General features: G+C 41.0%; 1 non-coding gene across 1 annotated transcript; it reads left to right on the top strand.

The window, feature by feature from the left end:
* The first annotated feature begins 3,995 nt into the window (after positions 1-3,995).
* Positions 3,996-4,067, top strand: TRNAA-GGC (transfer RNA alanine (anticodon GGC)). The gene has a single exon. It is a non-coding gene; the product is annotated as a tRNA-Ala (tRNA).
* The last annotated feature ends 19,728 nt before the right edge of the window (positions 4,068-23,795 follow it).

Here is a 23,795-nt window from a genome sequence, read left to right on the forward strand (position 1 = left end):
AGTTTGAGTAAGCTCCGGGACTTGGTGATGGACAGGGAGGCCTGGCGTGCTGCAGTCCATGGGGTCGCAAAGAGTCAGACACGACTGAGTGACTGGACCGAACTGAGCTGGATGCTCTATGGCCCTCAAGATGTCTCTGGCACTGTTCTTGGGATGTTATATCAGCTAGTTTAATCTTCACTTGAATCCTGTGAAGACATTTTATTTTTACCCTAATTTGAGGAAATAAGGAAACGAGGGCCCAGAGGGGTTAAGTAAACTGTCAACATACAGCTGGACTGGGACAGAGTAGAAATTGGATCCTTACAGACAGGCTTGTCTGTGCTAGAAATTGTATGTGATAGAAAATACTCTGCCCTGAAGAAACACTTGTTCCACATGTACAAAGAGGCACATGCAGTTACGTTCACTGCAGTACTGATAAGTGAAGTCTTGGAAATCATCAGAGTGCCTATCAACAGGAAACTGAAGACGTTTGTCATGGCACGTTCGTGCTGTGGAATACCATGCTGAACTTTCTGGTTTACTTTGGTTTGGCTTTTACTGTGAACGTCATGGAACAATGTTCCAGAGATATTAGGTGAAAATGTATGTTGCAAAGCAGGTACAGAATGACATCATTTATTTAAGATGTGAAAAGCTCCACATTTTCAATAGATAGTTAACTCTGTAACTATAGACGTATAAAATGCAAGAGTATTTTAAAGATCTGAAAATGGGGGCCAAGTTACAACAAGTTTTGGTGTTTCTGCATGTTTAAATTTTTTGACAATGGAAATTCCTCGGTCTCTTATCTGTGTGTATTTATGTATTTACTTATTATTGAAGTATGAAAAAGTGTAAACAAATTATTGAAGTATAGTTGATGTACAGCATTATATAAATTACAGATGTACAATATAGATATACAATATATTGCTATACAAATATACAAATGATTTCACAATTTTTTAGCCTATACTATGTTTATCATTATTACTAAATACTGGCTTTATTCTCTGTACTGTGCAATAGATCCTCATAGCTTATTTTTCATATAATGGTTTGTACTTCTTACTCCCCTACCCCTATCTTGCCCTCCCGTTCCCTCTCCCACTGGTAACCGCTGGTTTGTTCATTTTATCTGTGAATCTGCTTCTTTTTTGTCACATTCACTAATTTGTTGTATTTTTTAGATTTCACATGTAAGTTATCTGTGTATTTAAATGGAATATATATATATATATATATTTTTTTTTTAGTTAATAATATGAAACAAGCATTTCTCCTCACTTCTTCTTACATCCTTCAGTTTGTCCATCTTGGAAAAATGGGTTCCCCTGTGATATTCTTCTGTCTGTCATCCCTGGAATGCTGGTTACCTGTTTCTACAGTAATCACCCTTGGGAAATGGATCCCCGATCCCAAGCCTTCCTAGCCCCCCATATTTCATTTCATATTTTTGTGGACTTTAACATTCTAACTTGTCTTTCTTCCTGGGCTACAGCCAAGAATCTCTGTAGGAAAAGGTGTAGATTTGAGAGAGAGGTGAGTATCTCTGATACAAACCAGTTGAAAACTTGATTTAAAAAATTAACTTAGGATCCATGCATCTATGGCCACCTAGTCTGTAACAAAAGAAGCAGGAATGGAGCAAAGACAGTTTCTTCAGTAAATAGTGCTGGGAAAACTGGGCAGCTACATGTAAAAGAATGAAATTGGAACACTCCCTAATACCATACACCAAAATAAACTCAAAATGGATTAAAGACCTAGATGTAAGGCTGGATGCTATAAAACTCTTAGAGGAAACCAAAGGCAGAACACTCTTTGATATAAATCACAGCAAGATTTTTTTCATTCCACTTCCTAAAGTAATGAAAGTAAAAACAAAAATAAACAAATGGGATTTAATTAAACTGACTTTTGCATGGCAAAGGAAACCAAAATAAAATGAAAAGACAACCCTCAAAATAGGAGAAAATATTTGCAAACGAAGCAACTGACAAAGGATTAGTCTCCAAAATGTACACACAGCTCATGCATTGTAATATTTTAAAATATTTAAAAATGGGCAGAAGATCTGAATAGACATTTCTCCAAAGACATACAGATGGCCAAAAAAAAAAAAAACCACACATGAAGAGATGCTCAATTTTATGAATTATTAGAGGAGTGCAAATCAAAAGTACAGTAAGGTACCACCACAAGTGGTCAGAATGGCTATCATCAAAAAAATAAATGCTAGAGAGACTGAGAAAAAGCAACCCCCCTACACTGTTGGTGGGAATATAATTTGGTATAGCCACTATGGAGAATAGTATAGAGGTTCCTTAAAAGCTAAAAATAGAGCTATCATATGATCCAGCAATCCCACTTCTGGCATATATCTGGGGAAAAAAAAAAAAAACAAAACATAAGTTGAAAGGATGCATGTGCCCCGGTATTCTCTGCAGCACTATTTACAATAACCAGAACATGGGAACAACCTAAATGTCCATCAACAGAAACAGGATAAAGAAGAAGCAGTACATCTGTACAGTGAAATATTACTCAGCAGCAAAAAGGGAGAAACTGCCATTTACAGTGACCTGAATGGACCCAGAGACCGTCAGAGTGAAGTCTGTAAGAGAAAGACAAATATACGATATCACTTATATGCAGAATATAGAAAAAAGGTTCAAACGAACTTAGAAGCAACCCTGAATATTCATTAGAAGGACTGAGGATAAGGATGAAGCTCCAATACTTTGGGCACCTGATTTGAAGAGCTGACTCACTGGAAAAGACCCTGATGCCAGGAAAGACTGAGGGCAGAAGGAGAAGGGGGCAACAGAAGATGAGATGGTTAGTTAGCATCACCGACTCAATGGACATGAGTTTGAGCAAACTCCAGGGGATAGTGAAGGACAGGGAAGCCTGACATGCTGCATTCCATGGGGTCGCAAAGAGTTGGACACGACTGAGCGACTGAACAACAACAAAGAAAAATGGTAGAAATGAACTTAGAGTCACAGACATAGAAAACAAGCTTATGGTTATTAAGTGGGGAAGAGAGTTGAGGGAGGGATAAATTAAGAGTTTGAATTAGCTGGTATTAAATTTTAAAAAATGAGGCATGGAACCCAGTGGTTTTCCCATCTAATTGTATGAATTTCTGATGTCTGCTCTCATTTGGTTGGGGAGTGGGAACATCAGTGGATATTTTCACTGGGCTTCATTTGCTTGATTTAAGTACACATGAATGTCTGAAGCCCATGAGTGGCAGCTTGCAGGCTGTCTGTCCCTTCCATCCATTCTGGAGTCCCTTGAGATGGCATTTAAGCTGTCCTCAGCTAACTCTGTCCCTTGATGGGACCCCTGAAGGGTTTCCTAACCCTATGTCTCTTTCCTATCACCTCCCTATTTCCTGTGCAGGGGAACTTTGCCTGTTTTGATTGTCCTTTTCCTCTGCAGTTAAACTGCTTGGGCTAAAGTTGTGTCAGCTATGGCGATCTTTTTCTTAGTCCCTTTTCATTTCAACATCTGGCTTTTCAATTCATCTTTTCCCTTTTTTTCATTTGTTGTCTAAATATTTGTTGTTCAGTTGCTAAGTGGTGTCTTTACTCTTTACAACCCCATGGACTGTAGCACACCAGGCTTCTCTGTCCTCCAGTATCTCCCGGAGTTTGCTCAAGTTCATGTTCATTGAGTTGGTGATGCTATCTAACCATCTCATCCTCTGCTGACCCCTTCTCATTTCACCTTCAACCTTTCCCAGCAACAGGGTCTTTTCCAGTGAAGCAGCTCTTCACTTCAGGTAGCCAAAGTACTGGAGCTTGAGCTTGAGCTTCAGCATCTGTCCTTCCAAATATTCTGTCCTGAATCAGTCTGGAATATTCAGGGTTGATTTTCCTTTAGGATTGACTTATTTTATCTCCATGCAGTCTAAGGGACTCTCAAAAGTCTTCTCCAACCCCATGATTCAAAAGCATCAATTCTTCAGTGCTTAGCCTCCTTTATGATCAACTCTGCCTGGGGGTATGGCTCAGTGGTAGAGTGCATACTTGGCATGCATGAGACCCTGGGTTCAATCCCCAGTACCCCCATATTCATATTTTGGGCCTCCCTGGTGGCTCAGGTGGTAAAGAACCTGCCTACAATGCAGGAGACCTGGGTTTGCTCCCTGGATTGGGAAGATCCCCTGGAGAAGGGAATGGCAACCCACTCCAGTATTCTTGCCTGGAGAATTCCATGGGCAGAGGATCCTGGCAGGCTACTTTGTCCATGGGGTTGCAAGCAGTCTGATATGACTGAGCAACTAAGCACAAGCACTCACATCTGAACGTGAATACTGGAAAAGCCATAGTTTTGCCAGCAAAGGTCTGTATAGTCAAAGTGATGTCTCTGCTTTTTAATATGCTGTCTGGATTTGCCATAGCTTTCCTTCCAGGAACAAGCATCTTTTAATTTCATGTCTACAGTCACTGTACACAATGATTTTGGAGCCTAAGAAAATAAAATCTGTCACTTCTTCCACATTTTCCCCTTCAATTGCCATGAAGTGATGGGACCAGACGCCATGATGTTAGTTTTTTGACTGTAGAGTTTCAAATCAGCTTTTTTGCTCTCCTTTTTTAATCTTCATCAAGAGGCTCTTTAGTTCTTCTCTACCTTCTGCCATTTGAGTGGATCGTCTGCATATCTGAGGTTGTTGATGTTTCTCCCAGCAATTTTGATCCCAGCTTGTGATTCATCCAGAACACCATTTCACATGATGTACTCTGCATATAAGTTGAATAAGCAGGGTGACAATATACAGCCTTGTCATATTCCTTTCCCAATTTTGAACCAGTCAGTTGTTCCATATTCCGTTCTAACTGTTGCTTCTTGACTTGCATACAGGTTTCTCAGGGTACAGGTAAGGTGATATGATATTCCCATCTCTTTAAGAATTTTCCACAGTGTTGTGATCCATACACTCAAAGGATTTAGCATAGTCAATGAAGCAGAAGTAGATGTTTTTCTGGAGCTCCCTTGCTTTCTCCAAGATCTAACTAATGTTGGCAACATCTAAATACTAACGTGGACCAAAAAAGTTACTCAATAATCAAAGAAAAGGAAAATTTTATTTGAACCAACCTGAGGATTATAACCTGGGAGACAGTCTTTCAGAAAACTCTGAGGAATGTTCTGAAGTAAGGGAACAGGTGGTTAGGATATATATATGTATATATGCTAAAGGAGCAGAGGGCAGCAAAGGGTGCAATGGCTGGATGGCACCACTGACTCAATGCGCCTGAGTTTGAGCAACCTCCAGGAGACAGTGAAGGACAGGGGAGCCTGGCATGTTGCAGTCCATGGGGTTGCATGAGAGGCAGCTGGTGGGAAAAGTGGGGAAAACATATTTATTTTTCAAAGCTTCAAATGATGAACATGCTACATATTTTTAAGTTGGGCATTAGAAAAGAACACTTGTTTGTGCTTCTTGGAAAGAAGACAGTAACTGATGCTGACAGTGCCCAGCCCAGAACTCACCTGCAAACAGTTCCCTTGGTGCTGATAGACTCTGCTTCTGGGGACGTTCCCTGGACCAGGGGGAACCTGTGTGCAGGGCTGCAAGGAAATTAACCTCCTGGGATCCACGTTCAACAGAAGAGGGGCAGGAGTTTGTAGATAAATACCTCAACTTTGTCTTCTCTCAGTAGGACAGTTCTGGAGTATGTTCTGTGTAGTTTCTCAGAGGCCCCCAGGAGGATTACACCCCAATACCCACAGCAGTTTGTGCATGCTCAGTCGCTTCAGTCATGTCTGACTCTGTGCAACCCTCTGGACTGTAGCCCACCAGGCTCCTCTGTCCATGGGATTCTCCAGGCAAGAACACTGGAGTGGGTTGCCATTTCCTCCTCCAGGGGATCTTCCCGACCCAGGGATCAAACCCACATCTCTTACTTCTCCTGCATTGGCAGGCAGGTTCTTTACTGTTAGTGCCGCCTGGGAAGCCCCCACCCACAGCAGTAATGTGCTCATAAATGCGCATATATATTAGTTTCTTTTCCCCTCCTCTGTCTTACCCATTCCCTCACCATCTTTCCTGGGATCACCTCTCAAATTAATAACCTCTATCCAAATCTTCATTTTAGGGTCTGCTTTCATGGGAGCCCAAAGACAGAAAGCATATACAGAAATCTGGAATTTTATTTCACAAGTATTACATTGTAGTCCCACAGACCTCCTGCAGCTGATTAATAGAATCAGCATTAGATTTATCAGCAGTTGGAAAAATTCTTACATCCTTTCACAGACCAGGAAAAAGTAGTGGATTGGCTAGCTCGGAATGGCCTGCACTTGACAGTAGTACGGAAAGATGGTAAGACCTCTCTCCAAAGAGAGGGAGGTGGTTTAAAGAAATGCCCTTAGGTAGTAGACCCTGGAGGGCCAGGCCAGGGCAGAAGGAGAAAAGGCCTTTTGCTAATCCTTAAGGATGAATCCAGCTCAACTAATGTCTTGTAGTTTATGGGCAATTGCTTAACATCTTTGGAAGATATGGACAAAAACATTCAGCAGGCATTAAAAGAAAAAGAAGGTTGCTTTTTTGCAAATCTGTGGCAGAAAGCAGCAGAGGAGGGAGCAATAGAAAGAGATAAGACAAACCAGGTCATGTGGGAGCACCCTGGATTAGCTACTGAGAGTCACTGTGGGATCGCACTCTGCCTGAGAAGGCAGCCTGCAGATCCTTGCTGTTCAGTGTAACCAAGAGAGGAGGCTCCTCTGGAATCAGAAGGCCATTGGAGGAAGACCTAGGAGTCATCGTTTTGCCACCAGAACTGTGAAGACAAACATAAGGACATCAGCTCTAGCTGCCAGGCGATCCACTCAGGATCTGAAGGCACTGGAGACAAGATGGGGCAGATCTGGAAAAGAGCCCAGAACCTGGGTGGCCAGAGCTGGAGCTACACTTGCAAGGGAGCCAGAAGCCCAGCGTAGGTTCTGAGACCAGGGGCTTGGAAGTCTAGAAGGACCATCATCCAGTCCAGAAAGGAGAAAGCCTCAAGACTGAGTGCAGTAGTCCGGGCCAAATGATTTTTTTTTTAAACTGTCATTTAGGGAAGACTGCTATGTGGAAAAATAAATGCTGCCCTGGGTGATTCAGAGGGCTTCCCAGGGAGCCCAGCGGTAAAGAATCCACCTGCCAATGCAGGAGACATAAGAGACATGGGTTCAGTCCCTGAGTCAGGCAGATCTCCTGGAGGAGGAAGCGGCAACCCCCTCTAGTATTCTTGCCTGGAGAATCCCATGGACAGAGGAGCCCAGCAGGCTACAGTCTATGGGGTCACAAAGAGTCGGACATGACTTAGCAACTGAACGACAACAACACGGGTGATTCAGAAGCCAAAATCTTCTAAATCAGCATGAAGAATACCAGGTGGGGCCAGTACACAGCCACCTGCTCAATTTTAAGTAAGGTGCTAAAATTAATACCTGTTGTTCTTTATTTCCTCATTTATTCCCAAATGTGCCAAGTTATCTTTGATTGTCCCTCCATCTTTCTGCCTCCATCGGGCTGAGCAATAGCGATTACATCAATAGGCATCCAAGCTCCCGGGCTTCCCTCTGGGTTCAGCCAATAGGAGCCAACAGGCAGGAGATCAGAGGGAGGAACTGGGAGGAAGGTGGGGGTGTGGGTTCCCCAGCTCTCTCTCTGTAAGGTCACCCAGAGGTCACCCAGGCTGACTATGCACCTCACCTAACATCACTGTATCTTTGAAGGGGACCTGCTGGACAGGACTCATCCTTCCAGGTTTGAATCATCTGTCTGCCCTTGTCTGATCAGGCCTGGGAGGAAACCCCTATTGCTGCCAGTTTCTGGGTTTTCCTGCTGGGACTATGGTTCTGATGCATCCCTCACTCCTATATATTTGGTCCTTTTGAAAACAAGACCTCTTTGAAAGTGAAAGTGTTAGTTAGTCTCTTAGTTGTGTCTGACTCTTTGTGATCCCATGGACTGTAGCCCACCAGGCTCCTCTGTCCATGGAATTCTCCAGGCAAGAATACTGGAGTCGGTAGCCATTCCCTTCTCCAGGGAATCTTCCCGACCCAGGGATCAAACCTGGGTCTCCTGCACCGCAGGCAGATTCTTTACTGTCTGAGCCACACCTTTGTTCTCTTTGGATAACCCTAATTTAACAGACCGTCTGCATCCCCTTGGGGTCCTAGCTGCTACAGTAGTGGTGTCTGGTGGGGAGAGGATGAACTGGTGAGGATGGCCACAGCAGCATGATCAGGGTAGAGAGAAGTGTTGCCTTGGCCACAGGCCCCTGTGAGACCTCAGGAAGAGTTGCAGGTAACTCCATGTCGGGTCCAAAGTTACTGTGACACGACCCTCAGCAGCAGGGTCCTGTCTGAAAAGGGTTTTCCCTCCAGCTGAGTGGATGTGGGAGTGCCGAGCGCAACACCAAATCCATGGAGGATCAGGGCACTCTAGCTTCCAGGCATGGAGCCTCCACTAACACTGAAGACGGAAAAGTAAATGCCGATCACTTGCTACCCTGTAGTTGCTGTAGACAAAAGTTCATTTTTCTAAAACTTTGCTGCCAGTTTCTAACAAGCACACAGAAAATATAGCTGACCTCCAAACCCAAAGTTCACTGCCATGCCATTTTTTTAAATCTTGTCTAGGATGGTTTTCCATTTCTATTATACCTCTTTTGGAGCTCTGTGAGAGAATGAAATCTTCTCAGTGGCTAGAAATAATTTTGTAGTAATAATATCAGCAAACTTCTAAGTGCTTCAATTTGTGCTTGCCATATACAAAGCTCTTCATTTGCAGCTCTCTTATTTAATCTTCATAGCAACCCTGTAAGTACTATAACCAAACCCATTGTCCAGATTAGAGAACCGAGGTACAGAGAATTGAAATAACTTCCGTGTAGGTAGGGAGCTGGGATATGAAGGGTGGAGTCCTAGATTCCAAGCTACACAGAGGAGTCATCTGCTCTCTATACACCCAACCACCTCATTGAGATTAGAGGACTATGCCTGGAAGTACAATGATGATAGAAGAAATTCTTGGAAAGTTTTGAAAATAAATAAGGGAGAATATGTTTAAAGTGCACACACAAAACCAATTCTAATCTAGTTTAAGGGCTGGTTCAAAACCTTTCAGAAGGGCCCTTATCACGTGCTTCCTGGCTGCAGTTCCTGAACTAGAACAGGTGCCCCAGAAGAAGAAAAGCCCACTGAAGCAGATGCCTCCAGAACTTACGGCTTCTGTTTTCAGTATATTTGAATGTCATTTCACTGATTTTGTCCTGAACAAGATATATTTACCTTGGAGTCTAGTACATAATATGAACTACTAAAGAGTAATTAAAATCTGTTGTGATTGATATAAACAAATATTGAATCATGTTGTACATCGGAAACTAATCTGTCAACTACACTTCAATGAAAAGAAACCAATTGTGCCATTTAAGTGAGCAAAACCATCAAGAAAACATGTGAAAATACTTAAGGCTGGCAGGGCCAAAAGTATGCTGTGAGGCCTAGGGAACAGAGTCAAAACTTAGTTACACTGGTTCTTCTCCAATTCTCCTTTTTGGAATTTGACAGAAAATAGTAATAGAAATATGAAATTAATAATAGATAATTTTATATGTAAAAATCTAAATTTACCTCAAATAATTATTTTTATGTATCAATAATTATTTTTTAATACAAATCAGATACTTTATTAAATAGCAATTCAATCATTAAATGTCCACCTATTATAGTAGTAGCAATAATACCACCTATCATTTTAACTCAAATCATTATTATTAGGGGTAAATCATACCTACAGGGCAACAATACTGTTTTCTCAGAATTAAGCATAAAATTGGAAATATTCCTTTCTCCAACTGTGGCAGAAGAGAAAAAGGAGAGTGACATGCTGTCAAGAGTCTGGTATCCTATTTCTGAAACAGAACCTTCTCTGCTTTTATTCTTGGATATCCTAGATTCCATTAACCCCCTAACCACCCTCCATCTTCCCTTATGCATTACGCATTGCCCCCCTGCCAAACGGAGCAATGAATTATTTGGTGAAGATTTAAAGATTGCATTCTTTCTGTCTCAGTTCATATTAAATAATGAACCGAGAAATTGTACAGTAAGTGATTTATAAAGAAAGAACTAGATCGAATTTAATAATCTGTCCATGACCAGAAAAAAAGAACGAGAGATAGTAATAGTGTATTTGGCCATAAAATTTAATCAGAATATTAACATGCAGAAAATATAGATAGCATCTAGACCAGTAAGAAAAGCCATATAGGTTTGCCTGATAATTTATTGGTACATAGGAGCAACCAATATATTAATTTATCACACAGATCTTCGAAGTTTGCTTTCCTGAAAGTATCATAAAGAGTCTTAGATGGGCTTTTAAAAGGATGTCCTGGAGGTCAGACTCTTCAGTTCAGTTGCTCAGTCGTGTCTGACTCTCTGCGACCCCATCAACTGCAGCACGACAGGCTTCCCTGCCCATCACCAGCTCCTGGAGTTTACTCAAACTCATGTCCATCGAGTCGGTGATGCCATCCAGCCATCTCGTCCTCTGTTGTCCCCTTCTCCTTCCACCTTCAATCTTTCCCAGCATCAGGGTCTTTTCCAATGAGTCAGTTCTTTGCATCAGGTGGCCAAATGATTGGAGTTTCAGTTTCAGCACCAGTGCTTTCAATGAATATTCAAGGCTGATTTCCTTCAGGTTAGACTCTTAGCCCAGCTGAAAAATCTCTCTCCTCCAAATTTCACTGGCAACACCTATAAATGTGAGCAAATTCCTCTCTTCTTCAGGTCCCTCAAATTCCTCAAACTTCCTGGCCTGCCTAGAAATGACCTTTCCTACTCTCCTGAAGGATAGTCCTTTAAGCCAGGCAACAAACCAGTTTTGGGGGGAAGGTGACTTTAGCTCCCCAAAAGTCTTTAGTCATATCTGATTAAGTGGTATCTCTCCCAAGTATGACATTCCAGGCAAGACTTTGATTGCATAATTTATTTTTCTAGTTATTACCTGGTTAAAGGAAGCCAGATTCTTTTCTGTGGTTTTTTTTTTTCCCCCAAACTTACTTATTTTTAATTGAAGGAAAATTGCTTCACAATATTGTGTTGGCCTCTGTCATACAACAGGAGTCAGCCGTAGGTAAACATGTGTCCCCTCCCTCATTAACCTTCCTCCCACCTCCCACGCTTTCCCACCCCTCTAGGTTGCCATAGAGCCCTGGTTTGAGCTCCCTGAGTCATACAGCAAATTCCCCTTGGTTGTTTTTTTTCACATAGGGTGGTGTATATGCTTCCATGTTACTCTCTCCATTCCCCCACCCTCTCCTTACTGCCCTCTGCCCAGGTCCATAAGCCTGTTCTCTATGCTTGTGTCTCCATTGCTTCCCTATAAACAGGTTGATCAGTACCATCTTTCTAGATTCCATATACATGTGTTAATATACGATATTTATCTTTCTCTTTCTGACTTACTTCACTCTGTATAGTAGGCTCTAGGTTCATCCACCTCATTAGAACTGACTCAAATGTGTTCCTTTTTATGGCTGAGTAATATTCCATTGTATATATGTACCACAATTTCTTTATCCATTCATCTGATGATGGACATCTAGGTTGGAAAGTCAGATTCTCACTGAACCTTTGCAAATAAATCTATTGCTGTTTAAAGTAAGGATATTCAACAATATCTTCTGAATTCAAGTAATAGAGGAGAGGGGAGTTCAGCAAGAAAAAACATACCATTTTAAAATGTTTTATTTCACTTTATAAAAGTATATTAAACTGTTATGGGATACAGATAAAGATGGAAGGGCTTCCTTTTATATCCAGAAAGTATAGCATTAAAACAATATCAACAATATTCCAAACATATAACCACCATCATGCCTCAGGAGTTCATTCATCCCAGGTAATTAAGTCGTCTTCTCTTGTAGCTCTAGTTAGCAGTTTTATGATGCCATCTGCTCTTAGCTAAAGAGTTCAGGAAATCTCAACTCCGTCCTCAGTGATAGACTAAAACCTGACTGAGTAATGCCAACAGAAGTCTACACCCCAAAGCCTGTTCTTTGAATTGTCATTAACATACCTGGTACAGTCTTTTTCTGTGGGGTTCTGAGACAGTCATTGTGTGAAGACACAAACTCTGATCAGTAGCTGATTACAGAACTTTCAGGAAGACATTAGAGTAAAATAATCTATTTGTAGATGATAAAGACTTAACAACAACTGTGGTAAATGTACTATTGGTGATTTTTAAAGTAAAAGGCCTTTTGAGAGTTTTATAATAATAATATTGCAATTTATAAGTAAATCTGGTTGTTTTATAGCATGTAAAATAAAAATGAAGTAATTAAAAAAACATTTTAGATAATATGTCTATTAGGACAATATTTAGCCAGTTTTCAAGGTCAGTACGTATCTCATCTGATTTGTAAAAATGGATGAATGTCATTTTTACATATAATCTTGAGACACAAGGTACCAAGACATAATATACCAATGACATACCAAGCATTTTCTAAGACTCTGAAGAGTATATCAAGAAAATTAAGTAAAGACAGTAAGTCAAGTCTAATATGCATTTTAAAAACACTGGCCAAGAAGATGCTAGATTCAAATTAAAGATGCAATGTTGCAGCCAAGTTTTAAATAATAAATGAAATCATGATTGATAACCCTATAGTGCTCTCAACTAATATCACCAAACAACCACCACAACTCTGATAAATACAGAAAACCTCATCAGAACTATTTCATATAAATTATTTCAGTATTTTTCCTAAGGTTGAAACATATTATTGAAAATGAGGGCATTGACATTTCTCTAGGGACTTCCCATGAAATACAACATTTCTAAAGTATTATGTTGCTAACATTTTACTGATGGAAATTTAATAGATTTAACCAACAGTTTAAAAAGAAAAGCACGATTCTTTCATAAATAATTACCCATTATTAATGAACAATAACATTGAAAGCTAATAACTCTGAAATTACTCGTATATCTGCTTAATAATAATTTAAAAGAAGAAAACAAAATCCGATGCATGTTTTGTGGCAATGTTGGAAAATGTATACAAACTTGCAACATGTAAAGCAAGCTGTTTCATTAGAGGAGGTGCAGAGGTGCCACTAGGGGGCACTATAAACATTACAGGACGAACCTCTGTCTTTCATGGTACCGAGCATGACTTTATTTGTCTTAAAAAATCTTAAACCATTAGCAACAAGAGAAAGAACATCTCTTTGAGACTTGTGCACTCTTTTATCTCGTTGTTGAGCCATCTTCATGGATATTATGTAGAGGATTTCTGCTACAGGTGGAAGGGCAGAAGGTAAGGTTGGTTAGAAGGTGCTCTGGTCCCTGCTAAACTGGACCCTTCACATCAGGTTCATTCAAGCTCACTTCAATAGCTTTTCCAATATTTATTATACAACACAAAATTAATAAATGAATCTATATACTCCTCTTGAGGTTTAATAGGGAGATATAGGTATTTGCTTCAGATGTTTTCAAGAAACCAAGAACAGTACAGGTAGAAATGAAGCCTTTTTGAACCCTCTCCTAATTCCATTTGCTTCCCTCCCTCCTTATATGAAAAAATTCCAGAATATACTACTATTCTGAAACTGATGTGTCCATCCCACCCTGTGTTTAATACTTCTATTACTTATAAGGAAGTATGGTTCATATCCTGTTGTGTTGCTCCAGAGGGCACTCTTCCTTACCTCCCTTTGTATTCTTTTCTTTATTCCTGCTACTGGACTAGAATATGTGTTTTCTTTTTATTCTTTTAGTACTGTGTTTTCAGGCCACTATACATGCTACATTTAAGGACCTTAGCATCTTAAATCTGATCCCCCCCCTTATCCCATTCTTCATGTCCCTCTATCATATTGTTCTTTTTTACCACCACTGTGCACCACCCATTACTATTTGATCTCCTACTTCTGAGTTTTGGTACTGGGAGGAAATCTGCATCCATTCAGAATATCATGCAGTTGAAGTCTACAAAAACCCTTCTAAATGGTCTTTCTTCCAATTCATTTTAACCCTTTTATTAGATTAAAATGTTTAACTGAAGTGTAATTGATTTATAATATAAATATGAATTGCAGGTGTACAGCTTAGTTGGAGAAGGCAATGGCACCCCACTCCAGCACTCTTGCCTGGAAAATCCCATGGACAGAGGAGCCTGGTGGGCCGCAGTCCATGGGGTCGCTAAGAGTCAGACACGACTGAGCGACTTCACTTTCACTTTTCACTTTCATGCATTGGAGAAGGAAATGGCAACCCACTCCAGGGTTCTTGCCTGGAGAATCCCAGGGATGGGGGAGCTTGGTGGGCTGCCATCTATGGGGTCACACAGAGTCGGACACGACTAAGGCGACTTAGCAGCAACAGTCTAGTGATTCTATATTTTTATAGATTATACTCCATTTAAAGTTATTACAAAATACTGGCTGTATTCCTGGGATTGTATAATAGATCCTTGTGAGTTATTTACGTTATACACCGCAGTCTGTATCTGTAATCCCTCACCTGTATCTTGCCCCTCCACTACCCACCCTCCCCACTGGTAACCACCAGTTTGTTCTCTAGAAATCTACTTGTATTTTCTACAGTCATTCATTTTATTTTTTAGATTCCATGTATCAGTGATATGGTGCTTGTCTTTCTGTCTGACTCATTTCATTCAGCATAATACCTTCCAGGTCCATCCACGTTTTTGCAAATGGCAAAATTATATTCTTTTTCTGGCTGCGTAGTATTCCATGCTGGATATATACCACATCTTTGTCCATCAGTTGTTGATGGATGCTTAGGTTGTTTCCACATCTTAGCTATTGTAAATAATGCTGCTATGAATGTTGCACTGTGGGTATCTTTTTGAATTAGTGGGGTTTTTCAGATATATACCCAGGAGTGGAATTGCTGGGTCACACAGGAGTTCTATTTTTAGCTTTTTGAGTGATTTCCCCAGTGTTTCCCGCAGTGGCTACCCCAGTTTACATTACCACCAGCAGTATACAGGTCTCCCTTTTCTCCACATCTTCACCAAATTTAATTGTGTTCTTTTAGATGATGACCATTCTGACAGCTGTGAGGTGATGTCTCATTGTGGTTTTGATGTACAGTTATCTGGTAATTAGCAACATTGAGCATCTTTTCATTTGCTTATTGGCCATCTGCATATCTTTTCTAGGAAAATGTCTATTCAGTTCTTCTGCCCATTGTTTAATCAGATTGTTTGTGATTTTTTTGATATTGAGTTGTATGAGTTGTTTATACATTTGTTAACCCCTTCGCAGTCTTATCATTTGCAAATATTTTCTCCCATTCAGTAGTTTGTCTATTTGTTTTGTTGATAATTTCATTTGCTATGAAAAAGATTTTAAGTTTAATTAGGTCCCATTTGTTTATTTTTGCTTTTATTTCCTTTGCCTTAGGAGACAGATCCAAAAACGTATACTATGATTTATGTTGAAGAGTATTCTGTGTACGTTTTCCTCTAGGAGTTTTACAGTATCCAGTCTTACATTTAGGTCTTTGTAATCCATTTGGAGTTTATTTCTCTATATGGTATGAGAAATTGTCCTAATTTCATTCTTTTCAGTTCAATTCAGTTCAGTTCAGTCGCTCAGTCGTGTCCGACTCTTTGTGACCCCATGAATCATAGCATGCCAGGCCTCCCTGTCCATCACCATCTCCTGCAGTTCACTCAGACTCACGTCCATCGAGTCAGTGATTCCATCCAGCCATCTCATCCTCGGTCGTCCCCTTCTCCTCCTGCCCCCAATCCCTCCCAGCATCAGACTCTTTTCCAATGAGTCAACTCTTCGCATGAGGTGGCCAAAGTACTGGAGCTTCAGCTTTAGCATCATTCCTTCCAAAGAAATCTTAGGGTTGATCTCCTTCAGAATGGACTGGTTGGATCTCCTTGCAGTCCAAGGGACTCTCAAGAGTCTTCTCCAACACCACAGTTCAAACGCATCAATTCTTCGGTGCTCAGCCTTCTTCACAGTCCAACTCTCACATCCATACATGACTAGTGGAAAAACCATAGCCTTGACTAGACAGACCTTAGTCGGCAAAGTATAGCTATCTAATCTTCCCAGCTCCATTTATTGAAGAGACTGGCTTTTCTGCATTCTATGCTTTTGCCTTCCTTGCTGTACATTAATTGACTGTCAAGTGTGTGAATTAACTTCTGGACTCTCTCTCCTGTCCTAAAGCTTGTGTCAGCTCGCTGGTGAGTGGGGCTGGGTACCAGGATGGCTGGCTGAGGGGCCCGTGGTGTCTCAGAGCTAGTGTTGGTCTGCTGGTGGGTGGGCTGAATCCTGCCATTGCAGGCTGTGGATTGCAGTCATCCTAGGGCTGGTGTCCACCTGCTGGTGGGAAGGTCGGGGGCCCAGCAGGTCCTGGAGCTGGTGCCTGCCCACTGGTGGATGGAGCTGGGTCTTGGGGTTTCTGACTGCAGGGCCCTGGGGATCCTGGCTGTATGGCCTGTACCCTGGATATACCAGTGTGGTATATTTACGGGTCGTGTCCTGGGCCTCTAGTGGACATGGCCAAGTCCAGGGATGGCTGTGGGCTAAGGGAGACTTAAGGCAACCTGCCTCCTGGTGGGCATGACTGTGTCCCTCCTTGGCTAGTTACCTGACTTACCCAAGTACTGGTGCCTACAGGTTGGTGGGTGCTGGCAGGGCTGGATCCTGAGGTTAATAAAAGCTAGAGAGGGGATTGCAAATTTCACCTGCCTGCACCAGCGTCCATGTGGTAGCAGGAGCTCCCCAGAGTGGCTGGTGCCAGTGTCTATGTCCCCAGAGCAAGGCTCTCCAAGATCAGCATTTAGGTCTGACCCAGGCTCCTTTCAAATTAATGTTTCTGCCAAGTCCCGGAGCATACGAGATTTTGTGCACATCTTTTAAGAGTGAAGTCTCTATTTTCCACAGCCTTCTGGGATTCCCCAAAGTAAGCCCTGCTGGCCTTCAGAGTCAAATGTCCTAGGGGCTCACATTCCCCTTGTAGGATCCCCAGGCTGGGGTGCCCAGTGTAGAGCTCAGACCCTTACTCCTTGGGAGAATATCTGCAATTGTAGTTATTCCCCCATTTGTGAGTTTCCCTCTGCAGACATGGGTCTTAGATCCATGGGAATCTGCCTCTCCTGCTCATCTCATTGTGGTTGCTTTTTTATGTCTTTAGTTGTAGAAGATCTTTTCTGGTAGATTCTGTTTTTCTCATCAATAGTTGCTCTTAAAAAGTTTGTAGTTTTGGTGTGCACATGATAGGAGGTAAGCTCAGGGTCTTCCTACTTAGTCATCTTGGCCAAGCTCCTCTACTGTATATATCACTACCAGATTAATTTTTGCAAAGAATTGCTTTCTTTCATTATACCTATGAGCATTATATTACTTTCTAGCTCAAGTGCCCACTGATAATGTTTGAAACCATATAGTATATCATATCATGTTTTTTCTAATTTCTCTCACTGTTTGCAGACATCATGTTTCCCTAATCTAGATCATGATCCTTCCTCACTGGCCTGCAATACCTCTGTGTTTGTTTATGCATTTCTGCCTTCTTTTTCATTATGCCTGTAGGCAAATTTTCTCTTCTTTTCTTCTGTCCAAATCATTCCTCCTAAATCCACTGAGAGACACATTTGTGAGAAAGTCTTATGCCAGGTACCCCAATTCTATCTTTCTCTCTTGCCTGATCATCTCTTAAGACTCTAAAAGCCTATCACACAACTTGATATTGATCATACACTCTCTCAAGACCTCTATTCCGTAAAGGATTGTTTCCTCTTTATTGGAAAGTACAGTTGGTTGTTTATTGGCCCTTTCATTTAACTGATAGATGCAATAGCATTTATTAATTTGAATTCAACTTCAAAACAAGTTAGTGATTAAATGCAAAAAAATTGTATCCTATGTGTAGAGACTTTGCTGGGCTAGTTTTACAAGAGATTTTTTTTTGTTAAACCAGTGCTCTCTCTCTTATTATTTCATATCACTGTTACAGTCATTCAAGTATTTAATGAGAAAGTATGTACAAGTCTTTGTGCTACATATCATGGGGAAATGCAGAGACACAAAAGCATACCTAACCCACTGGAAGTCATGCCCAAGAGATGGTAAACTGGACAGCCTGAGCTCAAATCTCAGTTCTGCCACCTAGCGGCTATGTAATTTTAGAAAATTCTTCTCCATGCTTTGGCTGGTCTTAAAACAAAACAAAACCAAACAAACAGACAAAGAAACAAGGTGGGGTGGGGGGGACAAATGGCCAACCTTCTGAAGCAGTATCCACTGGGAAACGCTAGAAGACAGGGAAACGACTATATGTGTGGGTCTCTAGTTACTCACTCTAGGACAGCACACAGCAATCTGGCGGATCTACATTTCAGATTTCAGGAGAGGGGCCCTCTGCTTGTTCCTGGGTTGTGGAGCTTTCGAGCTGCATGGTTAGGAAAGCCCAGGCTCCTCTCTGGGTCATCAAGGACTGGAATATAGCAGCAGTCTGGTAGAGTAGATTCTTGCCTCCTGCTCTGTCCTTCCAGCTCAGCATTGGTGATTAGGGTAGCAGCAGCTGTCTGTCTGCAAGATCAGGGAAACTGGGGTGCAAGCCAGTGGCAGGATCCATCACCTCACCATTTGTGGTTGGTAGGCACCAGCTTTTCCTAGTAAGAAGAAGGAGTAAAGGATAAGACTTGTGTTTATCTATGGCCCATGGGTGAAGGCAATCAGTCCTGATCAGTTTCCATGGAAATCTGGAGTAATCCAGTACCTTTCTTCTGTAAGATCAGCCTGTAGAGGATTAGCTTAACCTAAATTATTCTTACCTCTTATTTTTCTTATCTGTAACACAGCCATAATAATAGTACCTACCTTCATGGAATTAGTATGAGTTTATATAGTATGTATAAAAGGGTAGCTAAGCCCTTATTAAATGTGTGTGCAATTATTACAGAAGTACCTTTCAAGTGATATCATGCTATAGGAGTTCAGAGTGAGTCACTAACTAGAATTTCCAGAAATGACGATCTCCATCAGTCTATAGTTGGTCTTCTCTTAAACCTACCTGTACTGAGTCTCAGATCTTATTGTCAGCCTCTCTGTCTGGATTCTACACTCTGCCTCTCCTACCTGCTTGTTTGGTCCCTGGGCCCTAAAGTCTGTTCACATCCAGGCCTCACTTCTGCCTATGAGCTAACTGGTCTGGATGACCAAGCACTGCCTGGCTCGTCCTTACTAGTGGACATCCCAGATCTCCTGGAGGCTTTAGCTCCAGCCAAGGCCCTGCTGTTATTTGCCTTCCCACACCCTATGACCCTAGGCTGAACTTCGCTGAGAATCATCCATTTAATCAAGCTTTGTCCTTCATCCTCTCTCCCTCTGAAGCTCTGTCCTTTGGATTTCTCTCTCCTTTATGAAAGTTATTTTTTTTAACTTTTATAGTTACTGTACAATATTACATATTACAAATGTAAAATATAGTGATTCACAATTTTAAAAGATTATACTCCATTTATAGTTATTGTAAAATATGAGCTGTATTCCTCATATTATACAACATATCCCTGTAGTTTATTTTATATCTAATAGTTTGTACTCTTACCCCACCACCTCCATATTGCCCCTTCCTCCTTCCCTTTTCTCCACTGATAACCGCTAGTTTGTGCTCTTTATCTGTGAGTCTGCTTCTTTTTTGTTCTAGTTACTGGCTTGTTGTATTTTATGTATATATCATACTGTGTAACATATAAGTGATATAATACAGTATTTGTCTTTGTCTGACATTTCACTTGGGAGCATAACACCCTCCAAGGCTATTCATGTTGCTGCAAATGGCAAGGTTCTTTTTTATGACTGAGTAGTATTACACAGACACACAGACACACAGACACACAGACACACACCATGTCTTATTTATCCATTTATCTGCTGATGGACACTTAGGTTGCTTCCATATCTTGGCAATTGCAAATAACATTTCTGTGAAGTTTGGGGTGCATGCATCTTTTTGAATTAGTGGTTTTTCTCAGGTATATACCCAGGGCTGGAATTGCTGGGTCATGTAATAGTTCTCTTATCCTTTTTTTTTTTTTTGAGGGAAAAATGCTTCATACTGCTTTCCACAATGACTGCACTAATTTACATTCCTACCAACAGTGTATGAGGGTTCCTTTTTCTCCATATTCTTACCAACACTTTTTATAATAGCCATTCTGACAGGTGTGAGGCAATAGCTCACTGTGGTTTAGCTTTGCATTTCCCTGATGATTAGTAATACTGAACATCTTTTCATGTGCTGTTGGCCATGAAATCTGTATCTCTTCTTCGAGAAAATGTCTATTCAGATCTTCTGTTCATTTTTAAATGGGTTGTTTGCTTTTTTGGGGTGGAGTTGTATGAGCTGTTTATATATGCTAAATAGTAATCCCTTATGGATCATATCATTTGCAAATAACCTTTCCATTCAGTAGGTTGCCTGTTTTGCGATGGTTTCCTTTGCTGTGCCGAAGTTTTTAAATTTAAATAGGTCCCGTTTGTTTATTTTTGCTTTTATTCATTTACTTTAGGAGGTGGATCCAAAAAAAATATTGCTGCAATATATGTCAGAGTGTTCTGCCTGTGTTTTCCTATAGGAGTTTTATAGTATCCAGTTTTACACATAGGTCTTTAATCTAGTTTGAGTTTATTTTTGTATATGGTGTTAGAGAATGTTCTAATTTCATTCTGCTATGTGTAGTTGTCCAGTTTTCCCAACACCACTTATTGAAGAGATGTTTTTTTCTCCATTGTATATTCTTGCTTTATTGTATATTCTTGTATATTCTTTGATGTAGATTAATTGATCATATATGACAGTCATGTTTGGCAGGTAAATCAGGTGTGTCTTAATCAGTTCAGGCCACTGTAACAAAATATCACAAACTGGCTGGCTCGGACAACAGGCATGTAGTTCTCACTGTTCTTGAGACTGGGAGATCCACGGTCAAGGTGCTGGTAGACTGTATGTCTGGTAAGAATCCTCTTTCTGGTTCACACTTTGTCGCCTTCTTGCTTTGTCCTTGTATGGTCAAGAAAGATCGTCTCTCTTCTGTCTCTTCTCATAGGGCACTGATTCCTTCATGAGGGCTCCACCCCATGACCTAATTACCTCCACTTCCAAACAGCATCCAGAGAAGGCAATGGCACCCCACTCCAATACTCTTGCCTGGAAAATCCCATGGACGGAGGAGCCTGGTAGGCTGCAGTCCATGGGGTCGCTAAGAGTCGGACACGACTGAGCGACTTCACTTTCCCTTTTCACTTTCATGCACTGGAGAAGGAAATGGCAGTCCACTCCCGTGTTCTTGCCTGGAGAATCTCAGGGACGGGGGAGCCTGGTGGGCTGCCGTCTATGGGGTCGCACAGAGTCGGACATGACTGAAGTGACTTAGCAGCAGCAGCAGCAGCAGCCAAACAGCATCATGTTGGAGATTAGGGCTTCAGTGTGTGAATTTGGTGGGGAAACATACTTTCAATCTATATCAAGGCTCTATCACCTGATATAACTTCTGTTCTGACTTTTTCTGTTCTTTCAAACTTGTCCCCTCTTACAGCATTTCTTCTGTGAGTGATAGGACCAAATCATATCATATTTTAGAGGAGATCATGAGGCATACAGCAGGTGCTCATGGATGAACAAAACAAAACCCTTGCTATCAAGGAACTTGCCCTACTGTAGGAAAGACAAAATGTATCAATGTGATATGTGCATTTATAATAGAAATACATATAAGGTAGCCAGGAAATATGATTATCACTGAGAAAGAGATGTCTGGGTCAAAATTCAATTTTTGGCATCTACCGTATGTCAGATACTGGGTATGGGAATAGAGAGGAAGAACTGTTTCTTTTCAGGCTTGACACAGTTGGAGCTTGAGTGCAAAAAGCTTTAGCAATAAAGAAGAAAATCCTTTGAGCTTGTTTCCATATTTGCTTCAAGTATCTACTTATCTATCTTGTTGAACCAGTTCAAAGTAAATATATCATCATCACATTTCATCCCTTAATACTTCAACATGCATTTCAAAAAACCAAACAAAAAAACCCCAAACTCAGGGCATTCTCATATATAACCCCAGCATTATTATCATCTAACAATTAAGAAGAATGTTCTACTCTACTCCCCAGCTGTGCCTTATTGTCCCTTTGATCCTCACCTACAGATACATTATCCACTTTCTGTGCTCTTAGCCCCAAGAAGCTGACTTGTACAGACTGCCACAGCCAGGCTCCCAATTGAGTTCAGCCAGTGGGAGCTGCCCACAGATACCAGAGGCTAACAGAAGCACTAATAGAAGATGATGGCGCAGAGATAAGCTGGGATACGTTTTCTCTGCTCCACACTGCCAGGTTGCTGGTCTGGCATTTACTGTACCTACTACTGAATCTTCTGTGAAGCATCATCCCCTGCCATAGCTCCACCCGTGACTGGGCTCTTGGAACTGGACCCGCACTTGCTTATTAAGGTCTAAAAGTAGCTGGCAACGGCTTCCCTGTTAACCCTGGGTAGCTCAGCATCCTGTTGATTCCTTTAGCCCTGACCACACCTCTCAATAGTCTTGTCATTAAGTGCTTCATTAGTAGGTTCTTTGAGTTTGTTTCCTGCAAGGACCCTGTTTGACATTTGGATAATCCATAATCAAATGTCACCATTAGCTTAAAGTGTTTTTAAAGATTATTTTTAACCAAAATCCAATGAAAGATCTTGTACTGAACTCGGTTATGCCTTTTTATTTTCTTAATCTAGCAGCTCCTTCCTTTTTTCTTGCCATTGACTTTCTAAAAAGAGATTGGACCAGTTTTGTTCAAGTCCCACATTCTAAATGTATCCAGTTGCTTCCTCATTCAGTTCAGTCGCTCAGTCATGTCCTACTCTTTGCGACCCCATGAATCGCAGCACGCCAGGCCTCCCTGTCCATCACTAACTCCTGGAGTTCACTCAAACTCATGTCGATCGAGTCAGTGATGCCATCCAGCCATCTCATCCTCTGTCGTCCCCTTCTCCTCCTCCCCCCAATCCCTCCCAGCATCAGGGTCTTTTCCAATGAGTCAACTCTTCGCATGAGGTGGCCAAAGTCCTGGAGTTTCAGCTTCAGCATCATTCCTTCCAAAGAAATCCCAGGGCTGATCTCCTTCAGAATGGACTTGTCACTTAGTTTGTTCTTCTCCTCTTTGTATTCCTTTAACGTGAATCTAATCAAGCCTTCAGATTCAACTTCCATTTAAACACTGTTAATTATAATACAGGTGATACATATCATTTATAAGGCATTATCAGAGCCTTGAGACCTCATTAATAGTGAACAATTGGATAGTAAGTTCAACTACCAAGTGATAATAGCCATATTTCTCTATTATAAAAGGCACTCCACCCCAACTGCTATTAGCAAACCATCTGTGAGGTAGTCCTTTTGTACCAAGTGAATACCTAGCTGCCTATCAATTCAGTCCTTCTGCTAATAATTTTAGCATTCATTATTGATTCTTGCCTGCATCAGTTATTTCATTATATCTTGCAAACTTATTCTTTTCTATTCCAATCATCACTACATTTATTAGCTAATATTCTTCCATAAATAAGAGCTTTAATGAAAAAAAGACTTTTTCTTTTTCCTGACAACAGTTGCTACAATAAAGAAGAATAAACCCTAACTGTTTTCCCTTCAGTTATTTACTCTAAAATCAGATAATCAATATGATACTATTACTGCTAATAATATAAACATTATACTGTA

Source organism: Ovis canadensis, chromosome 16 (assembly GCF_042477335.2).
Source record: "Ovis canadensis isolate MfBH-ARS-UI-01 breed Bighorn chromosome 16, ARS-UI_OviCan_v2, whole genome shotgun sequence".
Taxonomy (NCBI): Eukaryota; Metazoa; Chordata; class Mammalia; order Artiodactyla; family Bovidae; genus Ovis; species Ovis canadensis.